Raw genomic sequence first — 13,518 nt, 5'->3', positions numbered from 1 at the left:
ACAATTATTTCTCATTTTTAAAAATACAAGTTAATAGAAATTATTTATTTTAAACAAACAAAAAGATATGGATTTAATAAAACATGTTTCCCATTAAGGAACATTGTACTTAATATTTAATCTTATCCAAAATCGAATAAAAAAAGACATACATTTTCATTGCATTGATATTTATTATCTTATACACAACTTCCACACATCCACAATTTCAGTGCTCAAGTGTCAGATTTTTAACTTCTGAGCTAGCAAACATTGACCTGAAAAGCGGCGACATGCCTTTTGGGTCCAGCTCCATGATGACTTTCTGGATATATTCAAATGTCAGTTTCAATGTCTTGGGATATTCCAGATTGAACGCATAAAGAAGGCCCAGGAGAATTGCAACAGCATTTGCGACAGACGGCAAGTTGCTCAGAACCTCTTGACCCTCGAGAATGATACCAATGTTTGTGGGTACAGCTTGTGCATCTCTGTTGATGAATACTGCCATCGTTTCTTGCTGAAGAATTTGTCCAGCCTCTTCTTTCTCTGACACCTGGAAAATAATTTAAGAAGTAGAAAAAAGAAAAATGAATAAGGAATCAATACAGCTTGGGTTTCCCCCTATTAATAGTCCGACGGCCCTCAGACTTATACCGTATATTCTTATATTCAGGCCAGCTAATACCGTATTGGCCTGAATATAAGACCACATGCAAATAATGAACTTTTATGAACTGTAGTGTCCCGTTCCTCTGCGTTAACATTTGATGTGAATATACGTCGTGTTGTACAGTATGTTGAGACGGAGACACCAGAACTGCAACTGATAGAATGCACGATACTACGATATTTCTTCAAAAGCAGATCGCGAAGACATTTTAATTGTCCACGATCAAATCTTGATATCGCACACCCCTACTGTAAACTATTAAGGGTTACCCCTTGCTTGCACATTACTATAATATTAAAGGTTAACAACAGAGCCCAAACCATTAGCCTAACTTTAGTTGCTATTTATTTTTTAGATATAATAACCGCAACAGTCAAATAACAAATTGTATGCGCAAACAAACTGCACATAAGGCTGCACATAATTTTATAATTAGCATTAACTTCTAACTAATTATAAAATTATGTTTTTACTCCAATTCAATGTTGAAATATAAATATAACAGTCGCATAACTTGTGTACTGTATTGTGAAAAGCGCTATACAAATAAATTTAAATTGAATTGAATAACTTACCAGCACATGGGACTCTAATTTTAGTGGAAAGGAATTGTATCTCTATTTGAAATTAGCCTTCAGACTGTTTTCAGACATATATCTGAACATAGTCTGATGTCTAATTTGGAAGTGGACAGCCTTATATAGCAAGCATTTTCCCATCTCTAAAGTAATCTTGCCTTACCAGGAAATCTTTGAGGTCCTCCACTGCTTCTCCCATGTAAAGGATGAGACATTTAAGTGCAATCTCCCTCTTTGTAGCGGTGTCAGTATCCTGCATCAAGATAGTAAAAAATTAAATCCATGAATTTGAGTGTGTCAAGGTTTGTTAAGTGTGAGATTGAGAGCTAGTTTATGTAGGAATATGAATGGTCATACATGCGCATGAGGGCATAAGGGTAGGGCCAGACATTATGGTCAACAATTTTTATCACAGTATACGTTATCCAAAAATTGGACTCTGCAAAAATACCTCTAGAGGGTTTCTGCCACCGTAACAGCAGCTATAATAAGGTTGAGGCCGATGAGATGTTTCCACCTGAGAACTCCGATACCCTGCATAAGAGAGAGAAGTAAGGGAATGAGAGAGAGCGAGACAGAAAGTGAGTGAGCGCTGTGTTTGTATTTGAAGCTCCGTCGACTTGATTCATAAATCGTTGATTTTGTTCTTTACACTCATTTATAAACGAGCATTTTCTATTTTTCCAGCGTGTAAACATATCTCCGATACTACTCTCTATAAAAAACAATCGGATTGCTTTGATATCGCTAGTTATATCCAACTTTCCGAACTTCCGTTACTATCTCTAACGATAGCCCGCTAGCATTGCACGCGTGGCCTCGCCTATCGACCGTCTTATTTACACTCGAATCACTGAAATCGCTTGTTTGTGTTGGAGTTTGTGTTTGTGCTTCGAAATCGCTTGTTTGTGTTTGAAGTTTGTGTCTGTGGTCGAACCGCTTTGGTTGTGTTTGGAGTTTGTGTTTAAATCGCTTGTCTGTGTTTGAAGTTGTGTTTGTGCTTCGAATTCGCTTGTTTGTGTTTGAAGTTTGTGTCTGTGGTCGAACTGCTTTGGTTGTGTTTGGAGTTTGTGTTTAAATCGCTTGTCTGTGTTTGAAGTTGTGTTTGTGCTTCGAATTCGCTTGTTTGTGTTTGAAGTTTGTGTCTGTGGTCGAACTGCTTTGGTTGTGTTTGGAGTTTGTGTTTAAATCGCTTGTCTGTGTTTGAAGTTGTGTTTGTGCTTCGAATTCGCTTGTTTGTGTTTGAAGTTTGTGTCTGTGGTCGAACTGCTTTGGTTGTGTTTGGAGTTTGTGTTTAAATCGCTTGTCTGTGTTTGAAGTTGTGTTTGTGCTTCGAATTCGCTTGTTTGTGTTTGAAGTTTGTGTCTGTGGTCGAACTGCTTTGGTTGTGTTTGGAGTTTGTGTTTAAATCGCTTGTCTGTGTTTGAAATTTGTGTTTGTGCTTCGAATTCGCTTGTTTGTGTTTGAAGTTTGGGTCTGTGGTCGAACCGCTTTGGTTGTGTTTGGAGTTTGTGTTTCAAATCGCTTGTCTGTGTTTGAAGTTTGTGTTTGTGCTTCGAATTCGCTTGTTTGTGTTTGAAGTTTGTGTCTGTGGTCGAACCGCTTTGGTTGTGTTTGGAGTTCGTGTTTCAAATCGCTTGTTTTTGTGTTTGTGTTTCGAATCGCTTAACTGTTAACGTTAGTTTGCGAGCGTGTGAACATATCTCCGATACTACTCTCTATAAAAAATAAATAAAAAATAAAAACAATCGGATTGCTTTGATATCGCTAGTTATATCCAACTTTCCGATCTTCCGTTACTATCTCTAACGTTAAGTTAGCCCGCTAGCATTTGCACGCGTGGTCTCTCCTATCGACCGTCTTATTTACACTCGAATCACTGGAAGGATACGGGTTCTATCCATGATTTCAGTCCTAAATTAGTAGTGATATTGGTAGCATCACTGCTAATTTATTGTTCATCTGTCATAATGGCGAATACATCGTATGTGTGTCTACCTCTGAGTGCAGGTGAGGACACGTTTGAGCTGCATTCGGTGCGGTTGGAGCTGGAGTCCGTGGAGAAGCAGATCCGTGATCTGCTGGGGAGGCAGGCCGAGCTGCGAGACCGACGATCAGCGCTTGAAGCATCACGCGCCGATGCTCACAAGTCAGTGGTTAGTAACTTTTCGACTCCGGTCTCCTCTACTCCGTGTATTTCTCTGCACAGGACCCGAGCACCCCTGGTTTCGTTTACCCCGACACCGACACAGCACCATGGACCCTGGATGATGCCACAGCGGAAGACACGAGCCAGGACCAGAGCAAGGACCTCTCCGCCCCTCCCGGTCTTCGAGATCTCCACCCGGAACCGCTTCTCCCCTCTTCGCGAGACGGAACGCGACGACGCTGTGATCATCGGCAGTTCCATGGTCCGGCATGTCCGCGCTACCTCAGGTAAAGGTATGGTGCGCACTCACTGCTTTCCTGGTGCTCGTGTTCTCGATGTCGCTGCGCAGGTCCCCGAGATCCTGAACGGTGACGAGCGCGTCGGAGCTGTCGTGCTGCACGTGGGGGTGAACGACATCAGGCTGCGGCAGACGGAGGTTCTGAAGAGGGACTACAGGAGCCTGATCGAGACGGTACGCAGAACATCGCCTGAAGCAAAGATCGTCGTGTCTGGACCGCTTCCCACGTACCGACAAGGACAAGAAAGGTTCAGTAGATTGTTTGCACTAAATGAATGGTTGATGTCATGGTGTAATGAACAGAGACTGCTCTTTGTAAATAATTGGAATCTGTTTTGGGAGCGACCTAGGCTCTACCGTGCTGATGGCCTGCACCCCAGCAGAATCGGAGCGGCTGTTCTGTCGGACAACATCTCCAAGACGTTACACACCATATGACTAGTAAGTCAAAGTCCAAATCACATTCTTTGCTGTCCCAAATTAATTGATATAAGTACCAGTGTAGAACACTATATAGAAACAGTGTCTATTCCTCGTTTAGTGAGGCCAAACAATAAATCTACTGTAGGATCTAAGAAAAATCTAATTGTGATTAAACCAGAAAATCTCAATATTAGTGAACAAAAACAATTTCTAAAGCTAGGTCTTCTAAACATTAGATCGCTTACACCTAAGGCGGTTATTGTAAATGAAATGGTCACTGATAATAGCTTCGATGTACTCTGCCTTACTGAAACCTGGCTTAAACCAAATGATTATTTCGGTCTTAATGAGTCCACTCCACCAGGATACGGTTATAAGCATGAGCCCCGTCTGATTGGTCGTGGCGGCGGTGTTGCAACAATCTATAGAGATATTCTTAATGTTACTCAGAAAACAGGTCACAGGTTTAATTCGTTTGAAGTACTTGTTCTAAATGTTACGCTCCTAGATGTAAGAAAGAAATCCCTATTATCTCTAGCCTTGGCTACCGTATATAGACCGCCAGGGCCTTACGCTGATTTCCTAAAAGAGTTTGCAGATTTTCTCTCAGATCTATTGGTCAATGTCGATAAGGCAATAATTGTTGGAGATTTCAACATACACGTTGATAACACAAATGATGCGTTAGGAGCTGCGTTTACAGATTTATTAAACTCCTTTGGGGTCAAGCAAAACGTTAGTGGTCCCACTCATCGTCTTAATCATACTCTAGATTTAATTATATCATATGGAACCGATCCAACCAATATAGATATTATACCGCAAAGTGATGATGTCACTGATCATTACATGGTAACTTGCATACTACGTACGGCTGAAATGTGTCATGTTGCGCCACGTTATCGACCAGGCAGAACAATCCTTCCAACCACTATAGATAGATTCTTGAATAGCTTACCTGATCTATCTCCGCTCCTCAGTGAACCCAAACAAACAGATGAGCTAGAGGAAATGACTAGCAGTATGAGCAACATTTTCTCTAGTACATTAGAAACTGTTGCACCAATTAGACTAAAAAAGGTTAGAGAGAAAACTAAAGCACCATGGTACAACAGTGCTACGCATGTTATCAAGAGAGAAACTCGTAACTTAGAGCGCAAATGGAAACAAACTAATTTAGAGGTCTTTAGAATCGCGTGGAAAGACAGTATGTCACGTTATAAAAAGGCTCTAAAAGCAGCCAGGGCTGAGCATCTCCGCAAACTAATAGAAAATAACCAAAACAATCCAAGGTTTTTATTTAACACTGTGGCTAGATTAACAAATAAACAGACATCACCTGAACAAAATATTCCGTTACATTTTAATAGTAATGATTTCATGAATTTCTTCACTGAGAAAATAGAAAGCATCAGAAACACAATTGTAAATGTACAATCTTTGACAGCGTCTTATGATTCAGCCTCAATTATCGCCCCTCAAGAACAACTACAGCGCTTTACAACTATAGGACAGGAAGAGCTAAATAAACTTATCACTGCATCTAAACCAACAACATGTTTATTAGATCCAATACCCACTAAACTACTGAAAGAAGTGTTACCTGTAGTGGAAGAGCCTCTTCTCAATATTATTAACTCGTCTTTATCTTTAGGACATGTTCCAAAAACATTCAAGCTAGCAGTTATAAAACCTCTTATTAAGAAACCACAATTAGATCCAAATAACCTAGCAAATTACAGACCCATTTCAAATCTTCCATTTATGTCTAAAATACTTGAAAAAGTTGTGTCCGCTCAATTGTGCTCTTTCTTGCAAGAAAACGATATCTATGAAAAGTTTCAGTCTGGATTCAGGCCACATCATAGCACAGAAACTGCGCTGGTTAAAATTACAAATGATTTACTTTTAGCTTCTGACCAAGGCTGTATCTCAATACTAGTTTTACTCGATCTTAGCGCTGCGTTTGACACTATAGATCATAAAATACTCTTAGATCGACTTCAAAATTACACTGGTGTTCAGGGACAGGCATTAAGCTGGTTTAGATCGTACCTATCAGACCGTTACCATTTTGTCCATTTAAATGGGGAAAAATCAAAGATAACGTCAGTAAATTATGGAGTGCCGCAAGGATCTGTATTAGGCCCCCTGCTATTCTCAATTTATATGCTGCCACTTGGTAATATTATAAGAAAACATGGAATAAGTTTCCACTGTTATGCTGATGACACTCAATTATATATTTCATCTAGACCAGATGATAACACTAAATTATCTAAAATGACAGAGTGTGTTAAAGATATAAAATATTGGATGACGTGTAATTTTCTTCTATTAAATTCAGATAAAACGGAGGTATTACTGATTGGTCCAAAAAACTGCCCACAAAACCTCTTACAATACAACCTTAATCTAGATGGACGTCCTGTTACTTTATCCTCTACAGTAAAAGACCTGGGTGTTATACTAGACCGCAACTTGTCTTTTGAAAATCATATTTCAAATGTCACAAGAACAGCCTTTTTCCACCTTAGAAACATTGCTAAGCTACGTAACATGCTATCAGTTTCTGATGCAGAAAAGTTAGTTCATGCATTCATGACCTCGAGACTAGATTACTGTAATGCTCTATTAGCTGGTTGTCCTGCATCCTCAATAAACAAGCTACAGTTAGTCCAAAATGCAGCCGCTAGAGTTCTTACTAGGTCAAGAAAATATGATCATATAACACCAATTTTATCATCTCTACACTGGTTACCTATTAAGTTCCGTATCAATTACAAAGTATTGTTACTGACCTATAAAGCCCTAAATGGTTTAGCTCCTGTGTATTTAAGAGATCTTCTATCGCCATATAATCCATCGCGCTCTTTAAGATCACTAAATTCGAGGCTTCTGGTCGTACCTAGGATATCTAAGTCCACTAAAGGAGGGAGGGCGTTTTCACATCTAGCTCCTAAACTCTGGAATAGCCTTCCTGATATTGTCCGAGGCTCAGACTCGCTCTACCAGTTTAAAACTAGATTAAAGACGCATCTCTTTAGCCAAGCATTCACATGATGCATCTCATACCTTTTATACTACAGTTAAATCAGATCAAATGCACTCATATTATGAACAGCAGCTACGCTAATTATTTCCCATCTGCCTTTTTTGTTGTTATCTCGGGACGCCTGTCCCGAGATAACTCAAATAGAGTTCGTCAGCTCCAGTTATGTATCCAGCCTCTCATGGAGACTTCAGATGCCCCAACGCCTGTGATGAGACGACTCGACGCCTGTGAAGAGACGACCCAACGCCGGCGATATGTTATGCCCTAAATTTCATGATTAACTAACTGTATTTTTGTATGTATATTTTTGAAATGCATTTTCTGTAAAGCTGCTTTGAAACAATGTGTATTGTGAAAAGCGCTATACAAATAAACTTGAATTGAATTGAATTGAAAAGTCTTGGCAATAGTCAAAAGTAGAAAGCGCTATTTTATCATCTCAATTTATCATCTCAACAAATTTCAATCGTCACACATTTTAATACATTTTAACGGTTTTGTAATGCATCATAACATTGACATTACATTATAAGAGCTGTGTGCATCATCTTTATCATTTTGAGATGCTCAGATCAAAGCGGACCTTTCACATCCATTCAGCTCGTATTAGCCTCTAGCTGCTAACGTTACCCTCCAGTCTCATGGCTTGTGCTGAACATTTTAGGTAACAGTTAGCTAATAGGCCCTATGCACAGCTTCACTACTTCCTGAACTTAAGCAGGGACCTTTGTTTCCTGTGTGCCAGGATTGGCCAAACTGATTAATCCAGGTGTGTCTGACCAACAACAATAATCAGACACACCTGGATTAATCAGTTTGGCCAATCCTGGCAGACAGGAAACAAAGGTCCCTGCTTAAGTTCAGGAAGTAGTGAAGCTGTGCATAGGGCCTATAGTCCGCCATTAGACGTGTCTCCCAGCGCCATACTGCAGGCATGGGGCGTATATTTTCATCTCAGCTTAACCTAACGTTAGTTTTTTGACACTTAAGTACAAGCCGTCTACATTAACAGACAACGTTAAAACATTAAGCATTTATATTCATTGTCAACTGAAGGTCCTCTGGCTAGTATTTTGTTTTTTTGAAAACCAACCGACATCGCCAATTGGCGCCAATTAACTTATTGCAGCAATACTTATTAGCCATAATTAAATGACCATTGTCACAACTGCATTAGCTAATGTTACCATTAAGCCAGTCCCTTTACATGTAAATTCATGTGTCGTTAACTTAGCTCCTTCACTAAAAGTTAGTTGTTGATCAGGTTGTACAGTTTTATCGTTATTCTTATTACACTGACTCGATATAACTTAACTTACGTCCAATGCGTACGTAACCGTGAATTACCCTTGTAAAATCTAAATAAGCCACGGATATTTTTTAACTTATGTTCCCTTTTGCAATCGGACAGGAATTGATTAACGTCGACATAACGTTAACGTTACCTAGGTTAAACTACGTTAGCTAACGTTAACAAGTTAACATTTCCAAACTGACGTAACGTTATATCAAAGAAAGTCAGTAGAGCGCTCTGATATAAATTTATCTGCCATAAAATCAACAGGCTAACGTTACTAAATACAGCAGCACATTTAAATGTTTGTTTGTTTCACTTACCACAGTTTTTCCGCGTTGCAGCTTGATTCTCTCTGGAACAGGAAAGTAGTGATACACGGAGGCCGGGTAACAGACGAAGACGACAAAGAGCGGTCTGGTGGTTACTCGAGATTGTGTCTAATGCCCATGCGCGCTGGTCTGTGTGTAACCTTGAAATTGTACATTCGTCGAAACAAATTTTTCTTAGTTGAGTTCTTAATTAAAAATATTTATATTTATCAATGTTTTAAACTAAAAAAATATTACTTGAAAAATAAAACAAATAATGGTAAACTGAATTGAAAGAATTTATTAATTGGATGAGTTGCTGCTTGAAAACCTTTTTTCAGTGTAGCAATTTATGCTAATCTTCCCTGCCTGAACAGAGGATAATATTATAAAATGAATCGTCTCTAGCAAACGTAGAGGGTAACAAAATATTAGCACGTAATGCTATTCTTCCCTGCCTGAAAACAGAGGATAACTTTTCATCTCTAAAAGACAAACTTTAGAGGATGAGTAAAGCCCCCCGCTGTCTCTTCTTTTGTTCCTCTTCATTTTTTTTCTTTTTACGTTTTGCCGCACCCGAAAGCATCTTGAATGTTAGCCTACTCAAAACACACCTGCCTGCTAGCTTTGTTGTCCCACTCTGACCTCTGACCGCCGCTGATGTCAGCTCGGACTTAACTGGCTGGCGCCTGACGAGCCGGCGCCTCTATATATATATATATATATATATATATATATATATATATATATATATATATATATATATGCAGTCATGGGCTGGCGTTAATGTGACGTAATGTAACAGTCTATGGTTAAGATAAACATCGTCACTATTTTTAGTTAATTAATAAATATTGAAATAAATTGTAGATAGGACATTTGTACATTTATTTATTATTATAATTTTTTTTTTTTGTCCCTCTGTCTGGGCCCCATCCCGCTAATCGGGCCCTAGGCACGTGCCTAGTTTGCCTTTGCGTTAATCCGGCCCTGCCTGTACGTCTGACCGGGAAATTTTATGTCATGATAATGAATTAACTACATGGAACGCGAAATGTTATGCTATATTATTATGACAGTTATCTGTCAAATGATTTGTTAGGTTAATGCTGCGTAGTTTTAGGATGTTTAATGAAGGGTTGTTTTACGTGTGCAAACCAATCGTAGTAATATTAAATTTGAACGGACATTTGCAAGTAATGGCTTAATATTTTTTAACAACAGATATCCGATTGTATTTAATTGCACTGCCATAATCTTGGTCACGGACTGCACCTGGTACACAAATATATTAAAATAATGACTGCACCTGGTACACAAATATATTAAAATAATGACTGCACCTGGTACACAAATATATTAAAATAATGACGGAAATCATAATAGGCTATTACATACGTGGGTGCGGGGACGCGGCCGACAATTTTGTATAATTTATAATGTTGATATATCGCATCACGATAGTGTCGTGGGCTAGTGTGCCATCATATAATGTGGGAGACCCGAGTTCGTGTCCCAGCTAGAGGAACTTTACTGATTTTGTCCCCCTTCTCACTCTCTCACTTCACTTTTTGTATTTATCCTTGTTTTATTCCTCCGTTTGTCACAAATTCTGCGTGTATACCCATATGGACGCTTACGTTTTGTTGGCACTTCAATACTCGCCAAAGAGTAATCGTGATCCATGATGTACACAACAGCTATAACCACCACTTCCGCATTCGTCCACGTGATATTGCGGAAACCAAGGATAGAGCGGATATTGCGTCACTGACAGGCAACATTTTTTTCCGGGACGGACAATTATTTAAAATTGGAATTTCTCTGAAATAAAAAATCTTTGGAGACTTTTGGGATATTGTAAGTACATAACTGCAGGAAATATATCACACTGTCCAAGTGATTTTTGGATCTTTTATTACAAAATTGTTACATATTGTATCTTTAATGGATTAGTATAACTGCTTTGGTGCATACAAAAATGTCAAAATAGAAAAGTATTTTCAATTTTATAACTTATTTTTACTAATAATGCCAGCATACTGTTGTGAACTTGCTTCATACACAGCTAATTAGCTGGATGAGTTAAGATTGTCTGCTTCCAAAATGGACAAAAATGCATATTCAAGACATGTGGGTAGTCAAGTCAAGTCAAGGGTAAAAAAATCCACCCTACACAATCAAAATAAATACTTTACGACTGTCACTATCAAAGTGAAATGTGAAAATAAATTAAAAGTGTTACATACATATGCTCACGTATACCCTTTTCCCCATCGTTGAGCATTACAACCAATCACACACATCTCTGTTGAGCTCATGATTCGGTATTGAGCTCAATAACCAATCAGATGGCTGGTGAATAAAAAAAAATCGCAGATTCGCGTGAGTTTTTACCGCGGTCACGCCTTGTGCTCAGCTCAAGTCAGTGCAGCGGCGAGCCGGCAACACAGTGATACCAACACTGCAGATAAGATGCTGGTAAGATTTTAATTATAATTGTTTTGTTTTCCATGCTATTAAAATAACAATGTCTTGATTTTCTAATGCTTAAAAAGCAGTTAACTAATTCATAAACGGTTGTTGACTTGCCAGGCATAAGATATGGCCTTAAAATGTTTAATGTATTTTTTAAATCGACATCAATCATTATTACAATGTCATGAGCAATAATCGACTATAAGGATGTGTATTATTATTATTATTTTATATATATATATATTTCAGCCGTACTCTGAAATGAACTCCATATAAATATATATATATATATATATACCGTTTATTAATTAGTTAAATTAGGTGTTGATTACACACACGCAAATTTTTAAAAGCATTTGTTATACCTATCCTTTCTGTCAAATAGTTTGATTTAGCCAAATCTAAATAGCTTACACAAAGTATTCAAATTTGCCTGTGGGTAATCAACATCTAATTTGAATTATTGTTGCCAAATATCACAGGTGTCAAACTCAGTTCCTGGAGGGCCTAAGGCCCTGTCCACACGGAGACGCGTTTAGCTGTATAGACGAATCCGACGAGCGTTCTGTGTAGGCTGCCATCTTGTGGCGACGCCATTACTGAGCTGTTACCGGTATGTAAACAAACCTCCGTGATAACGCACCCTCGATGACAGCTACAGCCAGGCAGAATGACTTGTTGGGTTGATGATGTTAGACAGTGGCCTCCAGTCACAGATGAAGGTACAAACGATCTTACAGATTATTTATGAAAATAGCTTGGCAATAACTATGTTAGCTAGGCTAACGATAGCTAACGAGGAAACTATAAAAAGATCTGTCCATTTGGCAACAATAAATAAATGAATGACATCAAATAAACAAATTCATGTTTTTCATTTGTGTCCATTATTTATCTCATTTTCACATTGCAAAAGGCAAGGGTAAGGTACAACTAGAAAGTATACATAATATCGACCAATTAGTGTTTTTAAACATGGAAAGAGGTCAATATAACAGCAGAACAATGTCACATAACGTTACATTTAGCTCAGGAAAGCCATTTAATGACCATAACATGTTAATTGAATAGAAAAAATAGCTAGAGAGGAGATTTTGCTGAGCACTATATTACATATTATATTTTTACTTATGTCATTAAATAATTGTTATTATAACAAAAACTGCATTATATTTAATTTAATTTGTTATTTTAAATATTTAATAATACCAGCAGATTGGGCCCTCTATATTTACAGCATTAAGTGAGATAATTTTTTTTAATAAAATTTAAAATAAACATGTATCCAAATTAGTCAAAATTGACTATTGAATCAAAATCGGAATCAAATCACAAGAATGGAATTGAAATCTTGAAATCTTTGTCAAGCAATAATAAAAACTGTATCCTACCAGTCATTGTACAATGTAAAAAATCTGTCACAGTCAAGCAAATCAAACATTAACAACAGACATAACAGTAATGTTACTAACGTTACTTCCCCCCAATGCGCCCCTTCTGCTGTTTTAAAGGTATTCAAGAGTATTTTCTCCTTCGCCTGGCATCCGATGATCAACAAAATGCCAACTACAGGTCACTGATAGAGGGTCAAAATTATCTGAGCTCCGGATGGGTTGGTCAAATAATGCACACTCTACCAGATGATAAACACATAGTTCTAAAAGGACCTGTCCGATTTTCACAGACCATTAACAACACTCATACTGTACAAATAACTCTGCAGAGGAAGAATGGGAAAGTTGTAGATGTGCACTGTGATTGCATGGCTAACAGAGGGAAGTGTTGCAGTCATACGGCAGGTCTACTTTACAAGCTGAAAGATGCTGTGTCTCGAGGCTTCACAGGTACAGCCTGCACGGACCAACTGTGTGCCTGGAACCAATCAACTTGGAGGAATGTGGTACCAGACACGATTGAGAACATTCAAGGGCCAGACCATGAGGGTATAAGTATGAAAGCTATCTCCATGGCATTTGAGACTGATGCAGAGGTCATACAACACTTCTCATCCCCTAAGTTGGCCGGCTTAGCCATGATACCTGGGAGCATTTTGCATCAGGTGCTGACTGCACACCCACAGAAAAAAGCAACCAATGAGCTACCCAGAGAGCATGAACAGTGTGCTGAACATAAATGTAACCTATGCAATGTAGTGTTTGAAAAATATGTAAAATGTGGGAAAGACGAGAGAGAGAAAATTGAAACAAAATCAAAGGGCCAGGATTGTCAATTTTGGCTGGACCAAAGAAAAGTTAGGATTACCAGCAGTGAGGCATCAGA

General features: G+C 38.4%; 1 long non-coding RNA gene across 1 annotated transcript; it reads right to left on the bottom strand.

Annotated features, from left to right (window-relative positions):
- Nucleotides 1–271: 271 nt before the first annotated feature.
- Nucleotides 272–9,074, bottom strand: LOC307003871. The gene is made up of 4 exons (XR_013798857.1): nt 8,773–9,074; nt 1,682–1,764; nt 1,394–1,483; nt 272–535 (listed from the first exon to the last, which is right to left on the bottom strand). It is a non-coding gene; the product is annotated as an uncharacterized lncRNA (long non-coding RNA).
- Between the last annotated feature and the right edge of the window lie 4,444 nt (nt 9,075–13,518).

Source organism: Phoxinus phoxinus (genome assembly GCF_949152265.1).
Source record: "Phoxinus phoxinus genome assembly, chromosome: 9".
In the NCBI taxonomy this organism is placed as follows: Eukaryota; Metazoa; Chordata; class Actinopteri; order Cypriniformes; family Leuciscidae; genus Phoxinus; species Phoxinus phoxinus.
This window is presented reverse-complemented; position numbering and strand designations above follow the sequence as displayed.